Genomic DNA, 26,134 nt, shown 5'->3' with positions numbered 1-26,134 from the left:
AAGTCCAGGGAGAGAGGTGGACCCCTGGGTAGCTTGCTGGGGTCAGAGGCCCCTAGGTGGAGGGCCAGGGGGCATCCTGGGGCCTCTACTGCAAGTCCAGGGAGTGAGGTGGACCCCTGGGTAGCTTGCTGGAGTCAGAGGCCTCTAGGTGGAAGGCCAGGGGGCACCCTGGGGCCTCTACTGCAAGTCCAGGGAGAGAGGTGGACCCCTGGTTAGCTTGCTGGGGTCTGAAGCCCATAGGTGGAGGGCCAGGGGGTACCCTGGGGCCTATACTTCAAGTCCAGGGAGAGAGGTGGACCCTTGGGTAGCTTCCTAAGGTTAGAGGCCCCTAGGTGGAGGGCCAGAGGGCACCCTGGGGACTATCGTGCAAGTCCAGGGAGAGAGGTGGACCCCTGGGTAGCTTGCTGGGGTACAAGGCCTCTAGGTGGAGGGCCAGGGGGCACCCTGGGGCCTCTACTGCAAGGCCAGGGAGAGAGGTGGACCCCTTGGTAGCTTGCTTGGGTCAGAAACCCCTAGGTGGAGGGCCAGGGGGCACCTTGGGGCCTCTACTGCAAGTCTAGGGAGAGAGGTGGACCCATGGGTAGCTAGCTGGGGTAAGAGGCCCCTAAGTGGAGGGCAAGGGGGCACCCTGGGGCCTCTACTGCAAGTCCAGGGAGAGAGGTGGACCCCTGGGTAGTTTGCTGGGGTCAGAGGCACCAAGGCGGAGGGACAGGGGGCTTCCTGGGGCCTCTACTGCAAGTCCAGGGAGAGAGGTGGACCCCTGGGTAGCTTGCTGGGGTCAGAGGCCTCTAGGTGGAGGGCCAAGGGGCACCCTGGGGCCTATACTGCAAGTCCAGGGAGAGAGGTGGACCCCTGGGTAGCTTGCTGGGGTCTGTAGCCCATAGGTGGAGGTCCAGGGGGTACCCTGGGGCCTATACTGCAAATCCAGGGAGAGAGGTGGACCCCTGGGTAGCTTCCTAAGGTCAGAGGCCCCTAGGTGGAGGGCCAGGGGGCACCCTGGGGCCTATCCTGCAAGTCCAGGGAGAGAGGTGGACCCCTGGGTAGCTTGCTGGGGTACCAGGCCCCTAGGTGGAGGGCCAGGGGGCACCCTGGGGCCTCTACTGCAAGTCCAGGGAGAGAGGTGGACCCCTGGGTAGCTTCCTAAGGTCAGAGGCCCCTAGGTGGAGGGCCAGGGGGCACCCCGGGGCCTATCCTGCAAGTCCAGGGAGAGAGGTGGACCCCTGGGTAGCTTCCTGTGGTCAGAGTCCCCTAGGTGGAGGGTCAGGAGGTACCCTAGGGCCTCTACTGCAAGTCCAGGGAGAGAGGTGGACCCATGGGTAGCTAGCTGGGGTAAGAGGCCCCTAAGTGGAGGGCAAGGGGGCACCTTGGGGCCTCTACTGCAAGTCCAGGGAGAGAGGTGGACCCCTGGGTAGTTTGCTGGGGTCAGAGGCCCCAAGGCGGAGGGACAGGGGGCTTCCTGGGGCCTCTACTGCAAGTCCAGGGAGAGAGGTGGACCCCTGGGTAGCTTGCTGGGGTCAGAGGCCTCTTGGTGGAGGGCCAAGGGGCACCCTGGGGCCTATACTGCAAGTCCAGGGAGAGAGGTGGACCCCTGGGTAGCTTGTTGGGGTCTGTAGCCCATAGGTGGAGGTCCAGGGGGTACCCTGGGGCCTATACTGCAAATCCAGGGAGAGAGGTGGACCCCTGGGTAGCTTCCTAAGGTCAGAGGCCCCTAGGTGGAGGGCCAGGGGGCACCCTGGGGCCTATCCTGCAAGTCCAGGGAGAGAGGTGGACCCCTGGGTAGCTTGCTGGGGTACGAGGCCCCTAGGTGGAGGGCCAGGGGGCACCCTGGGGCCTCTACTGCAAGTCCAGGGAGAGAGGTGGACCCCTGGGTAGCTTCCTAAGGTCAGAGGCCCCTAGGTGGAGGGCCAGGGGGCACCCTGGGGCCTATCCTGCAAGTCCAGGGAGAGAGGTGGACCCCTGGGTAGCTTGCTGGGGTACGAGTCCCCTAGGTGGAGGGCCAGGGGGCACCCTGGGGCCTCTACTGCTAGTCCAGGGAGAGAGGTGGACGCCTGGGTAGCTTCCTGGGGTCAGAGTCCCCTAGGTGGAGGGTCAGGAGGTACCCTAGGGCCTCTACTGCAAGTCCAGGGAGAGAGGTGGACCCCTGGGTAGCTTGCTGGGGTAAGAGGCAACTAGGTGGAGGGCCAGGGGGCACCCTAGGGTCTACACTGCAAGTCCAGGGAGAGAGGTGGACCCCTGGGTAGCTTCCTAAGGTCAGAGGCCCCTAGGTGGAGGGCCAGGGGGCACCCTGGGGCCTATCCTGCAAGTCCAGGGAGAGTTGTGGACCCCTGGGTAGCTTGCTGGGGTCTGTAGCCCATAGGTGGAGGGACAGGGGTACCCTGGGGCCTAGACTGCAAGTCCAGGGAGAGAGGTGAACCCCTGGGTAGCTTCCTGAGGTCAAAGGCCCCTAGGTGGAGGGCCAGGGGGCACCCTGGGGCCTATCCTGCAAGTCCAAGGAGAGAGGTGGACCGCTGGGTTGCTTGCTGGGGTACAAGGCCCATAGTTGGAGGGCCAGGGGGCACCCTGGGGCCTCTACTGCAAGCCCAGGGAGAGAGGTGGACCCCTGGTTAGCTTGCTAGGGTCGGAAGCCCCTTGGTCTATGGCCAGGGGGCACCCTGGGGCCTATACTGCAAGTCCAGTGAGAGAGGTGGACCCATGGGTAGCTTACTGGGGTCAGAGGCCCCTAGGTGGGGGGCCAGGGGCCTTTCTGGGGCCTCTACTGCAAGTCCAGGGAGAGAGGTGGACCCCTGGGTAGCTTGCTGGTGTCAGAGGCAACTAGGTGGAGGGACAGGGGGTATCCTGGGGCCTATACTGCAAGTCCAGGGAGAGAGGTGGACCCCTGGGTAGCTTCCTGAGGTCAGAGGCCCCTAGGTGGAGGGCCAGGGCGCACCCTGGGGCCTATCCTGCAAGTCCAGGGAGAGAGGTGGACCCCTGGGTAGCTTGCTGGGGTACGAGGCTACCCTAGGTGGAGGGCCAGGGGGCACCCTGGGGCCTCTACTGCAAGTCCAGGGAGAGAGGAGGACCCCTGGGTAGCTTGCTGGGGTCAGAGGCAACTAGGTGGAGGGACAGGGGTACCCTGGGGCCTAGACTGCAAGTCCAGGGAGAGAGGTGAACCCCTGGGTAGCTTCCTAAGGTCAAAGGCCCCTAGGTGGAGGGCCAGGGGGCTCCCTCGGGCCTATCCTGCAAGTCCAAGGAGAGAGGTGGACCGCTGGGTTGCTTGCTGGGGTACGAGGCCCATAGTTGGAGGGCCAGGAGGCACCCTGGGGCCTCTACTGCAAGCCCAGGGAGAGAGGTGGACGCCTGGTCAGCTTGCTGGGGTCGGAAGCCCCTTGGTCTATGGCCAGGGGGCACCCTGGGGCCTATACTGCAAGTCCAGTGAGAGAGGTGGACCCATGGGTAGCTTTCTGGGGTCAGAGGCCCCTAGGTGGGGGGCCAGGGGCTTCCTGGGGCCTCTACTGCAAGTCCAGGGAGAGAGGTGGACCCCTGGGTAGCTTGCTGGTGTCAGAGGCAACTAGGTGGAGGGACAAGGGGTATCCTGGGGCATATACTGCAAGTCCAGGGAGAGAGGTGGACCCCTGGGTAGCTTCCTGAGGTCAAAGGCCCCTTGGTGGAGGGTCAGGGGGCACCCTGGGGCCTATTCTGCAAGTCCAGGGAGAGAGGTGGACCTCTGGGTAGCTTGCTGGGGTCAGAGGCCCCTAGGTGGAGGGCCAGGGGGCACCCTGGGGCCTATCCTGCAAGTTCAGGGAGAGAGGTGGACCCCTGGGTAGCTTGCTGGGGTACGAGTCCCCTAGGTGGAGGGCCAGGGGGCACCCTGGGGCCTCTACTGCTAATCCAGGGAGAGAGGTGGACCCCTGGGTAGCTTCCTGGGGTCAGAGTCCCCTAGGTGGAGGCTCAGGAGGTACCCTAGGGCCTCTACTGCAAGTCCAGGGAGAGAGGTGGACCCCTGGGTAGCTTGCTGGGGTCAGAGGCAACTAGGTGGAGGGCCAGGGGGCACCCTAGGGTCTACACCGCAAGTCCAGGGAGAGAGGTGGACCCCTGGGTAGCTTCCTAAGGTCAGAGGCCCCTAGGTGGAGGGCCAGGGGGCACCCTGGGGCCTATCCTGCAAGTCCAGGGAGAGTTGTGGACCCCTGGGTAGCTTGCTGGTGTCTGTAGCCCATAGGTGGAGGGACAGGGGTACCCTGGGGCCTAGACTGCAAGTCCAGGGAGAGAGGTGAACCCTTGGGTAGCTTCCTGAGGTCAAAGGCCCCTAGGTGTAGGGCCAGGGGGCACCCTGGGGCCTATCCTGCAAGTCCAAGGAGAGAGGTGGACCGCTGGGTTGCTTGCTGGGGTACAAGGCCCATAGTTGGAGGGCCAGGGGGCACCCTGGGGACTCTACTGCAAGCCCAGGGAGAGAGGTGGACCCCTGGTTAGCTTGCTGGGGTCGGAAGCCCCTTGGTCTATGGCCAGGGGGCACCCTGGGGCCTATACTGCAAGTCCAGTGAGAGAGGTGGACCCATGGGAAGCTTACTGGGGTCAGAGGCCCCTAGGTGGGGGGCCAGGGGCCTTTCTGGGGCCTCTACTGCAAGTCCAGGGAGAGAGGTGGACCCCTGGGTAGCTTGCTGGTGTCAGAGGCAACTAGGTGGAGGGACAGGGGGTATCCTGGGGCCTATACTGCAAGTCCAGGGAGAGAGGTGGACCCCTGGGTAGCTTCCTGAGGTCAGAGGCCCCTAGGTGGAGGGCCAGGGCGCACCCTGGGGCCTATCCTGCAAGTCCAGGGAGAGAGGTGGACCCCTGGGTAGCTTGCTGGGGTACGAGGCTACCCTAGGTGGAGGGCCAGGGGGCACCCTGGGGCCTCTACTGCAAGTCCAGGGAGAGAGGAGGACCCCTGGGTAGCTTGCTGGGGTCAGAGGCAACTAGGTGGAGGGACAAGGGTACCCTGGGGCCTAGACTGCAAGTCCAGGGAGAGAGGTGAACCCCTGGGTAGCTTCCTAAGGTCAAAGGCCCCTAGGTGGAGGGCCAGGGGGCACCCTCGGGCCTATCCTGCAAGTCCAAGGAGAGAGGTGGACCGCTGGGTTGCTTGCTGGGGTACGAGGCCCATAGTTGGAGGGCCAGGGGGCACCCTGGGGCCTCTACTGCAAGCCCAGGGAGAGAGGTGGACGCCTGGTTAGCTTGCTGGGGTCGGAAGCCCCTTGGTCTATGGCCAGGGGGCACCCTGGGGCCTATACTGCAAGTCCAGTGAGAGAGGTGGACCCATGGGAAGCTTACTCGGGTCAGAGGCCCCTAGGTGGGGGGCCAGGGGCTTCCTGGGGCCTCTACTGCAAGTCCAGGGAGAGAGGTGGACCCCTAGGTAGCTTGCTGGTGTCAGAGGCAACTAGGTGGAGGGACAAGGGGTATCCTGGGGCATATACTGCAAGTCCAGGGAGAGAGGTGGACCCCTGGGTAGCTTCCTGAGGTCAAAGGCCCCTTGGTGGAGGGTCAGGGGGCACCCTGGGGCCTATTCTGCAAGTCCAGGGAGAGAGGTGGACCTCTGGGTAGCTTGCTGGGGTCAGAGGCCCCTAGGTGGAGGGCCAGGGGGCACCCTGGGGCCTATCCTGCAAGTTCAGGGAGAGAGGTGGACCCCTGGGTAGCTTGCTGGGGTACGAGTCCCCTAGGTGGAGGGCCAGAGGGCACCCTGGGGCCTCTACTGCTAGTCCAAGGAGAGAGGTGGACCCCTGGGTAGCTTCCTGGCGTCAGAGTCCCCTAGGTGGAGGGTCAGGAGGTACCCTAGGGCCTCTACTGCAAGTCCAGGGAGTGAGGTGGACCCCTGGGTAGCTTGCTGGGGTCAGAGGCAACTAGGTGGAGGGCCAGGGGGCACCCTAGGGTCTACACTGCAAGTCCAGGGAGAGAGGTGGACCCCTGGGTAGCTTCCTAAGGTCAGAGGCCCCTAGGTGGAGGGCCAGGGGGCACCCTGGGGCCTATCCTGCAAGTCCAGGGAGAGTTGTGGACCCCTGGGTAGCTTGCTGGGGTCTGTAGCCCATAGGTGGAGGGACAGGGGTACCCTGGGGCCTAGACTGCAAGTCCAGGGAGAGAGGTGAACCCCTGGGTAGCTTCCTGAGGTCAAAGGCCCCTAGGTGGAGGGCCAGGGGGCACCCTGGGGCCTATCCTGCAAGTCCAAGGAGAGAGGTGGACCGCTGGGTTGCTTGCTGGGGTACAAGGCCCATAGTTGGAGGGCCAGGGGGCACCCTGGGGCCTCTACTGCAAGCCCAGGGAGAGAGGTGGACCCCTGGTTAGCTTGCTGGGGTCGGAAGCCCCTTGGTCTATGGCCAGGGGGCACCCTGGGGCCTATACTGCAAGTCCAGTGAGAGAGGTGGACCCATGGGTAGCTTACTGGGGTCAGAGGCCCCTAGGTGGGGGGCCAGGGGCCTTTCTGGGGCCTCTACTGCAAGTCCAGGGAGAGAGGTGGACCCCTGCGTAGCTTGCTGGTTTCAGAGGCAACTAGGTGGAGGGACAGGGGGTATCCTGGGGCCTATACTGCAAGTCCAGGGAGAGAGGTGGACCCCTGGGTAGCTTCCTGAGGTCAGAGGCCCCTAGGTGGAGGGCCAGGGCGCACCCTGGGGCCTATCCTGCAAGTCCAGGGAGAGAGGTGGACCCCTGGGTAGCTTGCTGGGGTACGAGGCTACCCTAGGTGGAGGGCCAGGGGGCACCCTGGGGCCTCTACTGCAAGTCCAGGGAGAGAGGAGGACCCCTGGGTAGCTTGCTGGGGTCAGAGGCAACTAGGTGGAGGGACAGGGGTACCCTGGGGCCTAGACTGCAAGTCCAGGGAGAGAGGTGAACCCCTGGGTAGCTTCCTAAGGTCAAAGGCCCCTAGGTGGAGGGCCAGGGGGCACCCTCGGGCCTATCCTGCAAGTCCAAGGAGAGAGGTGGACCGCTGGGTTGCTTGCTGGGGTACGAGGCCCATAGTTGGAGGGCCAGGGGGCACCCTGGGGCCTCTACTGCAAACCCAGGGAGAGAGGTGGACGCCTGGTTAGCTTGCTGGGGTCGGAAGCCCCTTGGTCTATGGCCAGGGGGCACCCTGGGGCCTATACTGCAAGTCCAGTGAGAGAGGTGGACCCATGGGTAGCTTACTGGGGTCAGAGGCCCCTAGGTGGGGGGCCAGGGGCTTCCTGGGGCCTTTACTGCAAGTCCAGGGAGAGAGGTGGACCCCTGGGTAGCTTGCTGGTGTCAGAGGCAACTAGGTGGAGGGACAAGGGGTATCCTGGGGCATATACTGCAAGTCCAGGGGGAGAGGTGGACCCCTGGGTAGCTTCCTGAGGTCAAAGGCCCCTTGGTGGAGGGTCAGGGGGCACCCTGGGGCCTATTCTGCAAGTCCAGGGAGAGAGGTGGACCTCTGGGTAGCTTGCTGGGGTCAGAGGCCCCTAGGTGGAGGGCCAGGGGGCACCCTGGGGCCTTTCCTGCAAGTTCAGGGAGAGAGGTGGACCCCTGGGTAGCTTGCTGGGGTACGAGGCCCATAGGTGGAGGGCCAGGGGGCACCCTGGGGCCTCTACTGCAAGTCCAGGGAGAGAGGTGGACCCCTGGGTAGCTTGCTGGGGTGAGAGGCCCCTAGGTGGAGGGCCAGGGGGCACCCTGGGGCCTCTACTGCAAGTCCAGGGAAAGAGGTGGACCCCTGGGTAGCTTGCTGGGGTCAGAGGCCTCTAGGTAAAGGGCCAGGGGGCACCCTGGGGCCTCTACTGCAAGTCTAGGGAGAGAGGTGGACCCATGGGTAGCTAGCTGGGGTAAGAGGCCCCTAAGTGGAGGGCCAGGGGGCTCCCTGGGGCCTCTACTGCAAGTCAAGGGAGAGAGGTGGACCCCTGGGTAGCTTGCTGGGGTCTGAAGCCCATAGGTGGATGGCCAGGGGGTACCCTGGGGCCTATACTTCAAGTCCTGGCAGAGAGATGGACCCTTGGGTAGCTTCCTAAGGTTAGAGGCCCCTAGGTGGAGGGCCAGAGGGCACCCTGGGGACTATCGTGCAAGTCCAGGGAGAAAGGTGGACCCCTGGGTAGCTTGCTGGGGTACAAGGCCTCTAGGTGGAGGGCCAGGGGGCACCCTGGGGCCTATCTTGCAAGTCCAGGGAGTAAGGTGGACCCCTGAGTAGCTTGCTGGGGTACAAGGCCCCTAGGTGGAGGGCCAGGGGGCACCCTGGGGCCTCTACTGCAAGTCCAGGGAGAGAGGTGGACCCCTGGGTAGCTTGCTGGGGTCTGAAGCCCATAGGTGGAGGGCCAGGGGGCACCCTGGGGCCTCTACTGCAAGTCTAGGGAGAGAGGTGGACCCATGGGTAGCTAGCTGGGGTAAGAGGCCCCTAAGTGGAGGGCCAGGGGGCACCCTGGGGCCTCTACTGCAAGTCCAGGGAGAAAGGTGGACCCCTGGGTAGCTTGCTAGGGTCAGAGGCCCCTAGGTGGAGGTCAAGGGGGCACCCTGGGGCCTTTACTGCAATCCCAGGGAGAGTTGTGGACCCTTATGTAGTTTGCTGGGGTCAGAGGCCCCTTGGTGGAGGGTCAGGGGGCACCCTGGGGCCTATTCTGCAAGTCCAGGGAGAGAGGTGGACCTCTGGGTAGCTTGCTGGGGTCAGAGGCCCCTAGGTGGAGGGCCAGGGGGCACCCTGGGGCCTATCCTAAAAGTCCAGGGAGAGAGGTGGACCCCTGGGTAGCTTGCTGGGGTACGAGGCCCCTAGGTGGAGGGCCAGGGGGCACCCTGGGGCCTCTACTGCAAGTCCAGGGAGAGAGGTGGACCCTTGGGTAGCTTCCTAAGGTTAGAGGCCCCTAGGTGGAGGGCCAGAGGGCACCCTGGGGACTATCGTGCAAGTCCAGGGAGAAAGGTGGACCCCTGGGTAGCTTGCTGGGGTACAAGGCCTCTAGGTGGAGGGACAGGGGGCACCCTGGGGCCTATCTTGCAAGTCCAGGGAGTAAGGTGGACCCCTGAGTAGCTTGCTGGGGTACAAGGCCCCTAGGTGGAGGGCCAGGGGGCACCCTGGGGCCTCTACTGCAAGTCCAGGGAGAGAGGTGGACCCCTGGGTAGCTTGCTGGGGTCTGAAGCCCATAGGTGGAGGGCCAGGGGGCACCCTGGGGCCTCTACTGCAAGTCTAGGGAGAGAGGTGGACCCATGGGTAGCTAGCTGGGGTAAGAGGCCCCTAAGTGGAGGGCCAGGGGGCACCCTGGGGCCTCTACTGCAAGTCCAGGGAGAGAGGTGGACCCCTGGGTAGTTTGCTGGGGTCAGAGGCCCCTAGGCGGAGGGACAGGGGGCTTCCTGGGGCCTCTACTGCAAGTCCAGGGAGAAAGGTGGACCCCTGGGTAGCTTGCTAGGGTCAGAGGCCCCTAGGTGGAGGTCAAGGGGGCACCCTGGGACCTTTACTGCAATCCCAGGGAGAGTTGTGGACCCTTGTGTAGCCTGCTGGGGTCAGAGGCCCCTTGGTGGAGGGTCAGGGGGCACCCTGGGGCCTATTCTGCAAGTCCAGGGAGAGAGGTGGACCTCTGGGTAGCTTGCTGGGGTCAGAGGCCCCTAGGTGGAGGGCCAGGGGGCACCCTGGGGCCTATCCTGCAAGTCAAGGGAGAGAGGTGGACCCCTGGGTAGCTTGCTGGGGTACGAGGCCCATAGGTGGAGGGCCAGGGGGCACCCTGGGGCCTCTACTGCAAGTCCAGGGAGAGAGGTGGACCCCTGGGTAGCTTGCTGGGGTCAGAGGCCCCTAGGTGGAGGGCCAGGGGCACCCTGGGGCCTAGACTGCAAGACCAGGGAAAGAGGTGGACCCCTGGGTAGCTTGCTGGGGTCAGAGGCCTCTAGGTGGAGGGCCAGGGTGCACCCTGGGGCCTCTACTGCAAGTCTAGGGAGAGAGGTGGACCCATGGGTAGCTAGCTGGGGTAAGAGGCCCCTAAGTGGAGGGCCAGGGGGCACCCTGGGGCCTCTACTGCAAGTCCAGGGAGAGAGGTGGACCCCTGGGTAGCTTGCTGGGGTCTGAAGCCCATAGGTGGAGGGCCAGGGGGTACCCTGGGGCCTATACTTCAAGTCCAGGGAGAGAGGTGGACCCTTGGGTAGCTTCCTAAGGTTAGAGGCTCCTAGGTGGAGGGCCAGAGGGCACCCTGGGGACTATCGTGCAAGTCCAGGGAGAGAGGTGGACCCCTGGGTAGCTTGCTGGGACCTGTAGCCCATAGGTGGAGGGCCAGGGGGTACCATGGGGCCTATACTGCAAGTCCAGGGAGAGAGGTGGACCCCTGGGTAGCTTCCTAAGGTCAGAGGCCCCTTTGTGGAGGGCCAGGGGGCACCCTGGGGCCTATCCTGCAAGACCAGGGAGAGAGGTGGACCCATGGGTAGCTTGCTGGGGTACGAGGCCCCTAGGTGGAGGGCCAGGGGGCACCCTGGGGCCTCTACTGCAAGTCCAGGGAGAGAGGTGGACCCCTGGGTAGCTTCCTAAGGTCAGAGGCCCCTAGGTGGAGGGCCAGGGGGCACCCTGGGGCCTATCCTGCAAGTCCAGGGAGAGAGGTGGACCCCTGGGTAGCTTGCTGGGGTACGAGTCCCCTAGGTGGAGGGCCAGGGGGCTCCCTGGGGCCTCTACTGCAAGCCCAGGGAGAGAGGTGGACCCCTGGGTAGCTTCCTGGGGTCAGAGTCCCCTAGGTGGAGGGTCAGGAGGTACCCTAGGGCCTCTACTGCAAGTCCAGGGAGAGAGGTGGACCCCTGGGTAGCTTGCTGGGGTCAGAGGCAACTAGGTGGAGGGCCAGGGGGCACCCTAGGGTCTACACTGCAAGTCCAGGGAGAGAGGTGGACCCCTGGGTAGCTTCCTAAGGTCAGAGGCCCCTAGGTGGAGGGCCAGGGGGCACCCTGGGGCCTCTACTGCAAGTCCAGGGAGAGAGGTGGACCCCTGGGTAGTTTGCTGGGTTCAGAGGCCCCTAGGCGGAGGGACAGGGGGCTTCCTGGGGCCTCTACTGCAAGTCCAGGGAGAAAGGTGGACCCCTGGGTAGCTTGCTAGGGTCAGAGGCCCTTAGGTGGAGGTCAAGGGGGCACCCTGGGACCTTTACTGCAATCCCAGGGAGAGTTGTTGACCCTTGTGTAGCTTGCTGGGGTCAGAGGCCCCTTGGTGGAGGGTCAGGGGGCACCCTGGGGCCTATTCTGCAAGTCCAGGGAGAGAGGTGGACCTCTGGGTAGCTTGCTGGGGTCAGAGGCCCCTAGGTGGAGGGCCAGGGGGCACCCTGGTGCCTATCCTGCAAGTCCAGGGAGAGAGGTGGACCCTTGGGTAGCTTGCTGGGGTACGAGGCCCATAGGTGGAGGGCCAGGGGGCACCCTGGGGCCTCTACTGCAAGTCCAGGGAGAGAGGTGGACCCCTGGGTAGCTTGCTGGGGTCAGAGGCCCCTAGGTGGAGGGCCAGGGGGCACCCTGGGGCCTCTACTGCAAGACCAGGGAAAGAGATGGACCCCTGGGTAGCTTGCTGGGGTCAGAGGCCTCTAGAAGGAGGGCCAGGGGGCACCCTGGGGCCTCTACTGCAAGTCTAGGGAGAGAGGTGGACCCATGGGTAGCTAGCTGGGGTAAGAGGCCCCTAAGTGGAGGGCCAGGGGGCACCCTGAGGCCTCTACTGCAAGTCCAGGGAGAGAGGTGGACCCCTGGGTAGCTTGCTGGGGTCTGAAGCCCATAGGTGGAGGGCCAGGGGGTACCCTGGGTTCTATACTTCAAGTCCAGGGAGAGAGGTGGACCCTTGGGTAGCTTCCTAAGGTTAGAGGCCCCTAAGTGGATGGCCAGAGGGCACCCTGGGGACTATCGTGCAAGTCGAGGGAGAGAGGTGGACCCCTGGGTAGCTTGCTGGGGTACAAGGCCTCTAGGTGGAGGGCCAGGGGGCACCCTGGGGCCTATCTTGCAAGTCCAGGGAGTAAGGTGGACCCCTGAGTAGCTTGCTGGGGTACGAGGCCCCTAGGTGGAGGGCCAGGGGGCACCCTGGGGCCTCTACTGCAAGGCCAGGGAGAGAGGTGGACCCCTTGGTAGCTTGCTTGGGTCAGAGACCCCTAGGTGGAGGGCCAGGGGGCACCTTGGGGCCTCTACTGAAAGTCTAGGTAGAGAGGTGGACCCCTGGGTAGCTTGCTGGGGTCAGAGGCCTCTAGGTGGAGGGCCAAGGGGCTTCCTGGGGCCTCTACTGCAAGTCCAGGGAGAGAGGTGGACCCCTGGGTAGCTTGCTGGGGTCAGAGGCCTCTAGGTGGAGGGCCAAGGGGCACCCTGGGGCCTATACTGCAAGTCCAGGGAGAGAGGTGGACCCCTGGGTAGCTTGCTGGGGTCTGTAGCCCATAGGTGGAGGGTCAGGAGGTACCCTAGGGCCTCTACTGCAAGTCCAGGGAGAGAGGTGGACCCCTGGGTAGCTTGCTGGGGTCAGAGGCAAATAGGTGGAGGACCAGGGGGCACCCTAGGGTCTACACTGCAAGTCCAGGGAGAGAGGTGGACCCCTGGGTAGCTTCCTAAGGTCAGAGGCCCCTAGGTGGAGGGCCAGGGGGCACCCTGGGGCCTATCCTGCAAGTCCAGGGAGAGAGGTGGACCCCTGGGTAGCTTGCTGGGGTACCAGGCCCCTAGGTGGAGGGCCAGGGGGCACCCTGGGGCCTCTACTGCAAGTCCAGGGAGAGAGGTGGACCCCTGGGTAGCTTCCTAAGGTCAGAGGCCCCTAGGTGGAGGGCCAGGGGGCACCCTGGGGCCTATCCTGCAAGTCCAGGGAGAGAGGTGGACCCCTGGGTAGCTTGCTGGGGTACGAGTCCCCTAGGTGGAGGGCCAGGGGGCACCCTGGGGCCTCTACTGCTAGTCCAGGGAGAGAGGTGGACCCCTGGGTAGCTTCCTGTGGTCAGAGTCCCCTAGGTGGAGGGTCAGGAGGTACCCTAGGGCCTCTACTGCAAGTCCAGGGAGAGAGGTGGACCCATGGGTAGCTAGCTGGGGTAAGAGGCCCCTAAGTGGAGGGCAAGGGGGCACCTTGGGGCCTCTACTGCAAGTCCAGGGAGAGAGGTGGACCCCTGGGTAGCTTCCTGTGGTCAGAGTCCCCTAGGTGGAGGGTCAGGAGGTACCCTAGGGCCTCTACTGCAAGTCCAGGGAGAGAGGTGGACCCCTGGGTAGCTTGCTGGGGTAAGAGGCAACTAGGTGGAGGGCCAGGGGGCACCCTAGGGTCTACACTGCAAGTCCAGGGAGAGAGGTGGACCCCTGGGTAGCTTCCTAAGGTCAGAGGCCCCTAGGTGGAGGGCCAGGGGGCACCCTGGGGCCTATCCTGCAAGTCCAGGGAGAGTTGTGGACCCCTGGGTAGCTTGCTGGGGTCTGTAGCCCATAGGTGGAGGGACAGGGGTACCCTGGGGCCTAGACTGCAAGTCCAGGGAGAGAGGTGAACCCCTGGGTAGCTTCCTGAGGTCAAAGGCCCCTAGGTGGAGGGCCAGGGGGCACCCTGGGGCCTATCCTGCAAGTCCAAGGAGAGAGGTGGACCGCTGGGTTGCTTGCTGGGGTACAAGGCCCATAGTTGGAGGGCCAGGGGGCACCCTGGGGCCTCTACTGCAAGCCCAGGGAGAGAGGTGGACCCCTGGTTAGCTTGCTGGGGTCGGAAGCCCCTTGGTCTATGGCCAGGGGGCACCCTGGGGCCTATACTGCAAGTCCAGTGAGAGAGGTGGACCCATGGGTAGCTTACTGGGGTCAGAGGCCCCTAGGTGGGGGGCCAGGGGCCTTTCTGGGGCCTCTACTGCAAGTCCAGGGAGAGAGGTGGACCCCTGGGTAGCTTGCTGGTGTCAGAGGCAACTAGGTGGAGGGACAGGGGGTATCCTGGGGCCTATACTGCAAGTCCAGGGAGAGAGGTGGACCCCTGGGTAGCTTCCTGAGGTCAGAGGCCCCTAGGTGGAGGGCCAGGGCGCACCCTGGGGCCTATCCTGCAAGTCCAGGGAGAGAGGTGGACCCCTGGGTAGCTTGCTGGGGTACGAGGCTACCCTAGGTGGAGGGCCAGGGGGCACCCTGGGGCCTCTACTGCAAGTCCAGGGAGAGAGGAGGACCCCTGGGTAGCTTGCTGGGGTCAGAGGCAACTAGGTGGAGGGACAGGGGTACCCTGGGGCCTAGACTGCAAGTCCAGGGAGAGAGGTGAACCCCTGGGTAGCTTCCTAAGGTCAAAGGCCCCTAGGTGGAGGGCCAGGGGGCTCCCTCGGGCCTATCCTGCAAGTCCAAGGAGAGAGGTGGACCGCTGGGTTGCTTGCTGGGGTACGAGGCCCATAGTTGGAGGGCCAGGGGGCACCCTGGGGCCTCTACTGCAAGCCCAGGGAGAGAGGTGGACGCCTGGTTAGCTTGCTGGGGTCGGAAGCCCCTTGGTCTATGGCCAGGGGGCACCCTGGGGCCTATACTGCAAGTCCAGTGAGAGAGGTGGACCCATGGGTAGCTTACTGGGGTCAGAGGCCCCTAGGTGGGGGGCCAGGGGCTTCCTGGGGCCTCTACTGCAAGTCCAGGGAGAGAGGTGGACCCCTGGGTAGCTTGCTGGTGTCAGAGGCAACTAGGTGGAGGGACAAGGGGTATCCTGGGGCATATACTGCAAGTCCAGGGAGAGAGGTGGACCCCTGGGTAGCTTCCTGAGGTCAAAGGCCCCTTGGTGGAGGGTCAGGGTGCACCCTGGGGCCTATTCTGCAAGTCCAGGGAGAGAGGTGGACCTCTGGGTAGCTTGCTGGGGTCAGAGGCCCCTAGGTGGAGGGCCAGGGGGCACCCTGGGGCCTATCCTGCAAGTTCAGGGAGAGAGGTGGACCCCTGGGTAGCTTGCTGGGGTACGAGTCCCCTAGGTGGAGGGCCAGAGGGCACCCTGGGGCCTCTACTGCTAGTCCAAGGAGAGAGGTGGACCCCTGGGTAGCTTCCTGGCGTCAGAGTCCCCTAGGTGGAGGGTCAGGAGGTACCCTAGGGCCTCTACTGCAAGTCCAGGGAGTGAGGTGGACCCCTGGGTAGCTTGCTGGGGTCAGAGGCAACTAGGTGGAGGGCCAGGGGGCACCCTAGGGTCTACACTGCAAGTCCAGGGAGAGAGGTGGACCCCTGGGTAGCTTCCTAAGGTCAGAGGCCCCTAGGTGGAGGGCCAGGGGGCACCCTGGGGCCTATCCTGCAAGTCCAGGGAGAGTTGTGGACCCCTGGGTAGCTTGCTGGGGTCTGTAGCCCATAGGTGGAGGGACAGGGGTACCCTGGGGCCTAGACTGCAAGTCCAGGGAGAGAGGTGAACCCCTGGGTAGCTTCCTGAGGTCAAAGGCCCCTAGGTGGAGGGCCAGGGGGCACCCTGGGGCCTATCCTGCAAGTCCAAGGAGAGAGGTGGACCGCTGGGTTGCTTGCTGGGGTACAAGGCCCATAGTTGGAGGGCCAGGGGGCACCCTGGGGCCTCTACTGCAAGCCCAGGGAGAGAGGTGGACCCCTGGTTAGCTTGCTGGGGTCGGAAGCCCCTTGGTCTATGGCCAGGGGGCACCCTGGGGCCTATACTGCAAGTCCAGTGAGAGAGGTGGACCCATGGGTAGCTTACTGGGGTCAGAGGCCCCTAGGTGGGGGGCCAGGGGCCTTTCTGGGGCCTCTACTGCAAGTCCAGGGAGAGAGGTGGACCCCTGCGTAGCTTGCTGGTGTCAGAGGCAACTAGGTGGAGGGACAGGGGGTATCCTGGGGCCTATACTGCAAGTCCAGGGAGAGAGGTGGACCCCTGGGTAGCTTCCTGAGGTCAGAGGCCCCTAGGTGGAGGGCCAGGGCGCACCCTGGGGCCTATCCTGCAAGTCCAGGGAGAGAGGTGGACCCCTGGGTAGCTTGCTGGGGTACGAGGCTACCCTAGGTGGAGGGCCAGGGGGCACCCTGGGGCCTCTACTGCAAGTCCAGGGAGAGAGGAGGACCCCTGGGTAGCTTGCTGGGGTCAGAGGCAACTAGGTGGAGGGACAGGGGTACCCTGGGGCCTAGACTGCAAGTCCAGGGAGAGAGGTGAACCCCTGGGTAGCTTCCTAAGGTCAAAGGCCCCTAGGTGGAGGGCCAGGGGGCACCCTCGGGCCTATCCTGCAAGTCCAAGGAGAGAGGTGGACCGCTGGGTTGCTTGCTGGGGTACGAGGCCCATAGTTGGAGGGCCAGGGGGCACCCTGGGGCCTCTACTGCAAACCCAGGGAGAGAGGTGGACGCCTGGTTAGCTTGCTGGGGTCGGAAGCCCCTTGGTCTATGGCCAGGGGGCACCCTGGGGCCTATACTGCAAGTCCAGTGAGAGAGGTGGACCCATGGGTAGCTTACTGGGGTCAGAGGCCCCTAGGTGGGGGGCCAGGGGCTTCCTGGGGCCTTTACTGCAAGTCCAGGGAGAGAGGTGGACCCCTGGGTAGCTTGCTGGTGTCAGAGGCAACTAGGTGGAGGGACAAGGGGTATCCTGGGGCATATACTGCAAGTCCAGGGAGAGAGGTGGACCCCTGGGTAGCTTCCTGAGGTCAAAGGCCCCTTGGTGGAGGGTCAGGGGGCACCCTGGGGCCTATTCTGCAAGTCCAGGGAGAGAGGTGGACCTCTGGGTAGCTTGCTGGGGTCAGAGGCCCCTAGGTGGAGGGCCAGGGGGCACCCTGGGGCCTTTCCTGCAAGTTCAGGGAGAGAGGTGGACCCCTGGGTAGCTTGCTGGGGTACGAGGCCCATAGGTGGAGGGCCAGGGGGCACCCTGGGGCCTCTACTGCAAGTCCAGGGAGAGAGGTGGACCCCTGGGTAGCTTGCTGGGGTGAGAGGCCCCTAGGTGGAGGGCCAGGGGGCACCCTGGGGCCTCTACTGCAAGTCCAGGGAAAGAGGTGGACCCCTGGGTAGCTTGCTGGGGTCAGAGGCCTCTAGGTAAAGGGCCAGGGGGCACCCTGGGGCCTCTACTGCAAGTCTAGGGAGAGAGGTGGACCCATGGGTAGCTAGCTGGGGTAAGAGGCCCCTAAGTGGAGGGCCAGGGGGCTCCCTGGGGCCTCTACTGCAAGTCAAGGGAGAGAGGTGGACCCCTGGGTAGCTTGCTGGGGTCTGAAGCCCATAGGTGGATGGCCAGGGGGTACCCTGGGGCCTATACTTCAAGTCCAGGCAGAGAGATGGACCCTTGGGTAGCTTCCTAAGGTTAGAGGCCCCTAGGTGGAGGGCCAGAGGGCACCCTGGGGACTATCGTGCAAGTCCAGGGAGAAAGGTGGACCCCTGGGTAGCTTGCTGGGGTACAAGGCCTCTAGGTGGAGGGCCAGGGGGCACCCTGGGGCATATCTTGCAAGTCCAGGGAGTAAGGTGGACCCCTGAGTAGCTTGCTGGGGTACAAGGCCCCTAGGTGGAGGGCCAGGGGGCACCCTGGGGCCTCTACTGCAAGTCCAGGGAGAGAGGTGGACCCCTGGGTAGCTTGCTGGGGTCTGAAGCCCATAGGTGGAGGGCCAGGGGGCACCCTGGGGCCTCTACTGCAAGTCTAGGGAGAGAGGTGGACCCATGGGTAGCTAGCTGGGGTAAGAGGCCCCTAAGTGGAGGGCCAGGGGGCACCCTGGGGCCTCTACTGCAAGTCCAGGGAGAAAGGTGGACCCCTGGGTAGCTTGCTAGGGTCAGAGGCCCCTAGGTGGAGGTCAAGGGGGCACCCTGGGGCCTTTACTGCAATCCCAGGGAGAGTTGTGGACCCTTATGTAGTTTGCTGGGGTCAGAGGCCCCTTGGTGGAGGGTCAGGGGGCACCCTGGGGCCTATTCTGCAAGTCCAGGGAGAGAGGTGGACCTCTGGGTAGCTTGCTGGGGTCAGAGGCCCCTAGGTGGAGGGCCAGGGGGCACCCTGGGGCCTATCCTAAAAGTCCAGGGAGAGAGGTGGACCCCTGGGTAGCTTGCTGGGGTACGAGGCCCCTAGGTGGAGGGCCAGGGGGCACCCTGGGGCCTCTACTGCAAGTCCAGGGAGAGAGGTGGACCCTTGGGTAGCTTCCTAAGGTTAGAGGCCCCTAGGTGGAGGGCCAGAGGGCACCCTGGGGACTATCGTGCAAGTCCAGGGAGAAAGGTGGACCCCTGGGTAGCTTGCTGGGGTACAAGGCCTCTAGGTGGAGGGACAGGGGGCACCCTGGGGCCTATCTTGCAAGTCCAGGGAGTAAGGTGGACCCCTGAGTAGCTTGCTGGGGTACAAGGCCCCTAGGTGGAGGGCCAGGGGGCACCCTGGGGCCTCTACTGCAAGTCCAGGGAGAGAGGTGGACCCCTGGGTAGCTTGCTGGGGTCTGAAGCCCATAGGTGGAGGGCCAGGGGGCACCCTGGGGCCTCTACTGCAAGTCTAGGGAGAGAGGTGGACCCATGGGTAGCTAGCTGGGGTAAGAGGCCCCTAAGTGGAGGGCCAGGGGGCACCCTGGGGCCTCTACTGCAAGTCCAGGGAGAGAGGTGGACCCCTGGGTAGTTTGCTGGGGTCAGAGGCCCCTAGGCGGAGGGACAGGGGGCTTCCTGGGGCCTCTACTGCAAGTCCAGGGAGAAAGGTGGACCCCTGGGTAGCTTGCTAGGGTCAGAGGCCCCTAGGTGGAGGTCAAGGGGGCACCCTGGGACCTTTACTGCAATCCCAGGGAGAGTTGTGGACCCTTGTGTAGCCTGCTGGGGTCAGAGGCCCCTTGGTGGAGGGTCAGGGGGCACCCTGGGGCCTATTCTGCAAGTCCAGGGAGAGAGGTGGACCTCTGGGTAGCTTGCTGGGGTCAGAGGCCCCTAGGTGGAGGGCCAGGGGGCACCCTGGGGCCTATCCTGCAAGTCAAGGGAGAGAGGTGGACCCCTGGGTAGCTTGCTGGGGTACGAGGCCCATAGGTGGAGGGCCAGGGGGCACCCTGGGGCCTCTACTGCAAGTCCAGGGAGAGAGGTGGACCCCTGGGTAGCTTGCTGGGGTCAGAGGCCCCTAGGTGGAGGGCCAGGGGCACCCTGGGGCCTAGACTGCAAGACCAGGGAAAGAGGTGGACCCCTGGGTAGCTTGCTGGGGTCAGAGGCCTCTAGGTGGAGGGCCAGGGTGCACCCTGGGGCCTCTACTGCAAGTCTAGGGAGAGAGGTGGACCCATGGGTAGCTAGCTGGGGTAAGAGGCCCCTAAGTGGAGGGCCAGGGGGCACCCTGGGGCCTCTACTGCAAGTCCAGGGAGAGAGGTGGACCCCTGGGTAGCTTGCTGGGGTCTGAAGCCCATAGGTGGAGGGCCAGGGGGTACCCTGGGGCCTATACTTCAAGTCCAGGGAGAGAGGTGGACCCTTGGGTAGCTTCCTAAGGTTAGAGGCTCCTAGGTGGAGGGCCAGAGGGCACCCTGGGGACTATCGTGCAAGTCCAGGGAGAGAGGTGGACCCCTGGGTAGCTTGCTGGGGTCTGTAGCCCATAGGTGGAGGGCCAGGGGGTACCATGGGGCCTATACTGCAAGTCCAGGGAGAGAGGTGGACCCCTGGGTAGCTTCCTAAGGTCAGAGGCCCCTATGTGGAGGGCCAGGGGGCACCCTGGGGCCTATCCTGCAAGACCAGGGAGAGAGGTGGACCCATGGGTAGCTTGCTGGGGCACGAGGCCCCTAGGTGGAGGGCCAGGGGGCACCCTGGGGCCTCTACTGCAAGTCCAGGGAGAGAGGTGGACCCCTGGGTAGCTTCCTAAGGTCAGAGGCCCCTAGGTGGAGGGCCAGGGGGCACCCTGGGGCCTATCCTGCAAGTCCAGGGAGAGAGGTGGACCCCTGGGTAGCTTGCTGGGGTACGAGTCCCCTAGGTGGAGGGCCAGGGGGCTCCCTGGGGCCTCTACTGCAAGCCCAGGGAGAGAGGTGGACCCCTGGGTAGCTTCCTGGGGTCAGAGTCCCCTAGGTGGAGGGTCAGGAGGTACCCTAGGGCCTCTACTGCAAGTCCAGGGAGAGAGGTGGACCCCTGGGTAGCTTGCTGGGGTCAGAGGCAACTAGGTGGAGGGCCAGGGGGCACCCTAGGGTCTACACTGCAAGTCCAGGGAGAGAGGTGGACCCCTGGGTAGCTTCCTAAGGTCAGAGGCCCCTAGGTGGAGGGCCAGGGGGCACCCTGGGGCCTATCCTGCAAGTCCAGGGAGAGAGGTGGACCCATGGGTAGCTTGCTGGGGCACGAGGCCCCTAGGTGGAGGGCCAGGGGGCACCCTGGGGCCTCTACTGCAAGTCCAGGGAGAGAGGTGGACCCCTGGGTAGTTTGCTGGGTTCAGAGGCCCCTAGGCGGAGGGACAGGGGGCTTCCTGGGGCCTCTACTGCAAGTCCAGGGAGAAAGGTGGACCCCTGGGTAGCTTGCTAGGGTCAGAGGCCCTTAGGTGGAGGTCAAGGGGGCACCCTGGGACCTTTACTGCAATCCCAGGGAGAGTTGTTGACCCTTGTGTAGCTTGCTGGGGTCAGAGGCCCCTTGGTGGAGGGTCAGGGGGCACCCTGGGGCCTATTCTGCAAGTCCAGGGAGAGAGGTGGACCTCTGGGTAGCTTGCTGGGGTCAGAGGCCCCTAGGTGGAGGGCCAGGGGGCACCCTGGTGCCTATCCTGCAAGTCCAGGGAGAGAGGTGGACCCTTGGGTAGCTTGCTGGGGTACGAGGCCCATAGGTGGAGGGCCAGGGGGCACCCTGGGGCCTCTACTGCAAGTCCAGGGAGAGAGGTGGACCCCTGGGTAGCTTGCTGGGGTCAGAGGCCCCTAGGTGGAGGGCCAGGGGGCACCCTGGGGCCTCTACTGCAAGACCAGGGAAAGAGATGGACCCCTGGGTAGCTTGCTGGGGTCAGAGGCCTCTAGAAGGAGGGCCAGGGGGCACCCTGGGGCCTCTACTGCAAGTCTAGGGAGAGAGGTGGACCCATGGGTAGCTAGCTGGGGTAAGAGGCCCCTAAGTGGAGGGCCAGGGGGCACCCTGAGGCCTCTACTGCAAGTCCAGGGAGAGAGGTGGACCCCTGGGTAGCTTGCTGGGGTCTGAAGCCCATAGGTGGAGGGCCAGGGGGTACCCTGGGTTCTATACTTCAAGTCCAGGGAGAGAGGTGGACCCTTGGGTAGCTTCCTAAGGTTAGAGGCCCCTAAGTGGATGGCCAGAGGGCACCCTGGGGACTATCGTGCAAGTCGAGGGAGAGAGGTGGACCCCTGGGTAGCTTGCTGGGGTACAAGGCCTCTAGGTGGAGGGCCAGGGGGCACCCTGGGGCCTATCTTGCAAGTCCAGGGAGTAAGGTGGACCCCTGAGTAGCTTGCTGGGGTACGAGGCCCCTAGGTGGAGGGCCAGGGGGCACCCTGGGGCCTCTACTGCAAGGCCAGGGAGAGAGGTGGACCCCTTGGTAGCTTGCTTGGGTCAGAGACCCCTAGGTGGAGGGCCAGGGGGCACCTTGGGGCCTCTACTGAAAGTCTAGGTAGAGAGGTGGACCCCTGGGTAGCTTGCTGGGGTCAGAGGCCTCTAGGTGGAGGGCCAAGGGGCTTCCTGGGGCCTCTACTGCAAGTCCAGGGAGAGAGGTGGACCCCTGGGTAGCTTGCTGGGGTCAGAGGCCTCTAGGTGGAGGGCCAAGGGTCACCCTGGGGCCTATACTGCAAGTCCAGGGAGAGAGGTGGACCCCTGGGTAGCTTGCTGGGGTCTGTAGCCCATAGGTGGAGGGTCAGGAGGTACCCTAGGGCCTCTACTGCAAGTCCAGGGAGAGAGGTGGACCCCTGGGTAGCTTGCTGGGGTCAGAGGCAAATAGGTGGAGGACCAGGGGGCACCCTAGGGTCTACACTGCAAGTCCAGGGAGAGAGGTGGACCCCTGGGTAGCTTCCTAAGGTCAGAGGCCCCTAGGTGGAGGGCCAGGGGGCACCCTGGGGCCTATCCTGCAAGTCCAGGGAGAGAGGTGGACCCCTGGGTAGCTTGCTGGGGTACCAGGCCCCTAGGTGGAGGGCCAGGGGGCACCCTGGGGCCTCTACTGCAAGTCCAGGGAGAGAGGTGGACCCCTGGGTAGCTTCCTAAGGTCAGAGGCCCCTAGGTGGAGGGCCAGGGGGCACCCTGGGGCCTATCCTGCAAGTCCAGGGAGAGAGGTGGACCCCTGGGTAGCTTGCTGGGGTACGAGTCCCCTAGGTGGAGGGCCAGGGGGCACCCTGGGGCCTCTACTGCTAGTCCAGGGAGAGAGGTGGACCCCTGGGTAGCTTCCTGTGGTCAGAGTCCCCTAGGTGGAGGGTCAGGAGGTACCCTAGGGCCTCTACTGCAAGTCCAGGGAGAGAGGTGGACCCATGGGTAGCTAGCTGGGGTAAGAGGCCCCTAAGTGGAGGGCAAGGGGGCACCTTGGGGCCTCTACTGCAAGTCCAGGGAGAGAGGTGGACCCCTGGGTAGCTTCCTGTGGTCAGAGTCCCCTAGGTGGAGGGTCAGGAGGTACCCTAGGGCCTCTACTGCAAGTCCAGGGAGAGAGGTGGACCCCTGGGTAGCTTGCTGGGGTAAGAGGCAACTAGGTGGAGGGCCAGGGGGCACCCTAGGGTCTACACTGCAAGTCCAGGGAGAGAGGTGGACCCCTGGGTAGCTTCCTAAGGTCAGAGGCCCCTAGGTGGAGGGCCAGGGGGCACCCTGGGGCCTATCCTGCAAGTCCAGGGAGAGTTGTGGACCCCTGGGTAGCTTGCTGGGGTCTGTAGCCCATAGGTGGAGGGACAGGGGTACCCTGGGGCCTAGACTGCAAGTCCAGGGAGAGAGGTGAACCCCTGGGTAGCTTCCTGAGGTCAAAGGCCCCTAGGTGGAGGGCCAGGGGGCACCCTGGGGCCTATCCTGCAAGTCCAAGGAGAGAGGTGGACCGCTGGGTTGCTTGCTGGGGTACAAGGCCCATAGTTGGAGGGCCAGGGGGCACCCTGGGGCCTCTACTGCAAGCCCAGGGAGAGAGGTGGACCCCTGGTTAGCTTGCTGGGGTCGGAAGCCCCTTGGTCTATGGCCAGGGGGCACCCTGGGGCCTATACTGCAAGTCCAGTGAGAGAGGTGGACCCATGGGTAGCTTACTGGGGTCAGAGGCCCCTAGGTGGGGGGCCAGGGGCCTTTCTGGGGCCTCTACTGCAAGTCCAGGGAGAGAGGTGGACCCCTGGGTAGCTTGCTGGTGTCAGAGGCAACTAGGTGGAGGGACAGGGGGTATCCTGGGGCCTATACTGCAAGTCCAGGGAGAGAGGTGGACCCCTGGGTAGCTTCCTGAGGTCAGAGGCCCCTAGGTGGAGGGCCAGGGCGCACCCTGGGGCCTATCCTGCAAGTCCAGGGAGAGAGGTGGACCCCTGGGTAGCTTGCTGGGGTACGAGGCTACCCTAGGTGGAGGGCCAGGGGGCACCCTGGGGCCTCTACTGCAAGTCCAGGGAGAGAGGAGGACCCCTGGGTAGCTTGCTGGGGTCAGAGGCAACTAGGTGGAGGGACAGGGGTACCCTGGGGCCTAGACTGCAAGTCCAGGGAGAGAGGTGAACCCCTGGGTAGCTTCCTAAGGTCAAAGGCCCCTAGGTGGAGGGCCAGGGGGCTCCCTCGGGCCTATCCTGCAAGTCCAAGGAGAGAGGTGGACCGCTGGGTTGCTTGCTGGGGTACGAGGCCCATAGTTGGAGGGCCAGGAGGCACCCTGGGGCCTCTACTGCAAGCCCAGGGAGAGAGGTGGACGCCTGGTCAGCTTGCTGGGGTCGGAAGCCCCTTGGTCTATGGCCAGGGGGCACCCTGGGGCCTATACTGCAAGTCCAGTGAGAGAGGTGGACCCATGGGTAGCTTACTGGGGTCAGAGGCCCCTAGGTGGGGGGCCAGGGGCTTCCTGGGGCCTCTACTGCAAGTCCAGGGAGAGAGGTGGACCCCTGGGTAGCTTGCTGGTGTCAGAGGCAACTAGGTGGAGGGACAAGGGGTATCCTGGGGCATATACTGCAAGTCCAGGGAGAGAGGTGGACCCCTGGGTAGCTTCCTGAGGTCAAAGGCCCCTTGGTGGAGGGTCAGGGGGCACCCTGGGGCCTATTCTGCAAGTCCAGGGAGAGAGGTGGACCTCTGGGTAGCTTGCTGGGGTCAGAGGCCCCTAGGTGGAGGGCCAGGGGGCACCCTGGGGCCTATCCTGCAAGTTCAGGGAGAGAGGTGGACCCCTGGGTAGCTTGCTGGGGTACGAGTCCCCTAGGTGGAGGGCCAGGGGGCACCCTGGGGCCTCTACTGCTAGTCCAGGGAGAGAGGTGCACCCCTGGGTAGCTTCCTGGGGTCAGAGTCCCCTAGGTGGAGGCTCAGGAGGTACCCTAGGGCCTCTACTGCAAGTCCAGGGAGAGAGGTGGACCCCTGGGTAGCTTGCTGGGGTCAGAGGCAACTAGGTGGAGGGCCAGGGGGCACCCTAGGGTCTACACCGCAAGTCCAGGGAGAGAGGTGGACCCCTGGGTAGCTTCCTAAGGTCAGAGGCCCCTAGGTGGAGGGCCAGGGGGCACCCTGGGGCCTATCCTGCAAGTCCAGGGAGAGTTGTGGACCCCTGGGTAGCTTGCTGGTGTCTGTAGCCCATAGGTGGAGGGACAGGGGTACCCTGGGGCCTAGACTGCAAGTCCACGGAGAGAGGTGAACCCCTGGGTAGCTTCCTGAGGTCAAAGGCCCCTAGGTGTAGGGCCAGGGGGCACCCTGGGGCCTATCCTGCAAGTCCAAGGAGAGAGGTGGACCGCTGGGTTGCTTGCTGGGGTACAAGGCCCATAGTTGGAGGGCCAGGGGGCACCCTGGGGACTCTACTGCAAGCCCAGGGAGAGAGGTGGACCCCTGGTTAGCTTGCTGGGGTCGGAAGCCCCTTGGTCTATGGCCAGGGGGCACCCTGGGGCCTATACTGCAAGTCCAGTGAGAGAGGTGGACCCATGGGAAGCTTACTGGGGTCAGAGGCCCCTAGGTGGGGGGCCAGGGGCCTTTCTGGGGCCTCTACTGCAAGTCCAGGGAGAGAGGTGGACCCCTGGGTAGCTTGCTGGTGTCAGAGGCAACTAGGTGGAGGGACAGGGGGTATCCTGGGGCCTATACTGCAAGTCCAGGGAGAGAGGTGGACCCCTGGGTAGCTTCCTGAGGTCAGAGGCCCCTAGGTGGAGGGCCAGGGCGCACCCTGGGGCCTATCCTGCAAGTCCAGGGAGAGAGGTGGACCCCTGGGTAGCTTGCTGGGGTACGAGGCTACCCTAGGTGGAGGGCCAGGGGGCACCCTGGGGCCTCTACTGCAAGTCCAGGGAGAGAGGAGGACCCCTGGGTAGCTTGCTGGGGTCAGAGGCAACTAGGTGGAGGGACAGGGGTACCCTGGGGCCTAGACTGCAAGTCCAGGGAGAGAGGTGAACCCCTGGGTAGCTTCCTAAGGTCAAAGGCCCCTAGGTGGAGGGCCAGGGGGCACCCTCGGGCCTATCCTGCAAGTCCAAGGAGAGAGGTGGACCGCTGGGTTGCTTGCTGGGGTACGAGGCCCATAGTTGGAGGGCCAGGGGGCACCCTGGGGCCTCTACTGCAAGCCCAGGGAGAGAGGTGGACGCCTGGTTAGCTTGCTGGGGTCGGAAGCCCCTTGGTCTATGGCCAGGGGGCACCCTGGGGCCTATACTGCAAGTCCAGTGAGAGAGGTGGACCCATGGGTAGCTTACTGGGGTCAGAGGCCCCTAGGTGGGGGGCCAGGGGCTTCCTGGGGCCTCTACTGCAAGTCCAGGGAGAGAGGTGGACCCCTGGGTAGCTTGCTGGTGTCAGAGGCAACTAGGTGGAGGGACAAGGGGTATCCTGGGGCATATACTGCAAGTCCAGGGAGAGAGGTGGACCCCTGGGTAGCTTCCTGAGGTCAAAGGCCCCTTGGTGGAGGGTCAGGGGGCACCCTGGGGCCTATTCTGCAAGTCCAGGGAGAGAGGTGGACCTCTGGGTAGCTTGCTGGGGTCAGAGGCCCCTAGGTGGAGGGCCAGGGGGCACCCTGGGGCCTATCCTGCAAGTTCAGGGAGAGAGGTGGACCCCTGGGTAGCTTGCTGGGGTACGAGTCCCCTAGGTGGAGGGCCAGAGGGCACCCTGGGGCCTCTACTGCTAGTCCAAGGAGAGAGGTGGACCCCTGGGTAGCTTCCTGGCGTCAGAGTCCCCTAGGTGGAGGGTCAGGAGGTACCCTAGGGCCTCTACTGCAAGTCCAGGGAGTGAGGTGGACCCCTGGGTAGCTTGCTGGGGTCAGAGGCAACTAGGTGGAGGGCCAGGGGGCACCCTAGGGTCTACACTGCAAGTCCAGGGAGAGAGGTGGACCCCTGGGTAGCTTCCTAAGGTCAGAGGCCCCTAGGTGGAGGGCCAGGGGGCACCCTGGGGCCTATCCTGCAAGTCCAGGGAGAGT

The sequence above is a fragment of the Danio rerio genome, chromosome 5 (genome assembly GCF_052040795.2).
Source record: "Danio rerio strain M-AB ecotype USA chromosome 5, GRCz13ab, whole genome shotgun sequence".
NCBI classification, from domain to species: Eukaryota; Metazoa; Chordata; class Actinopteri; order Cypriniformes; family Danionidae; genus Danio; species Danio rerio.
Note: the sequence above shows the minus strand (reverse complement) of the source record.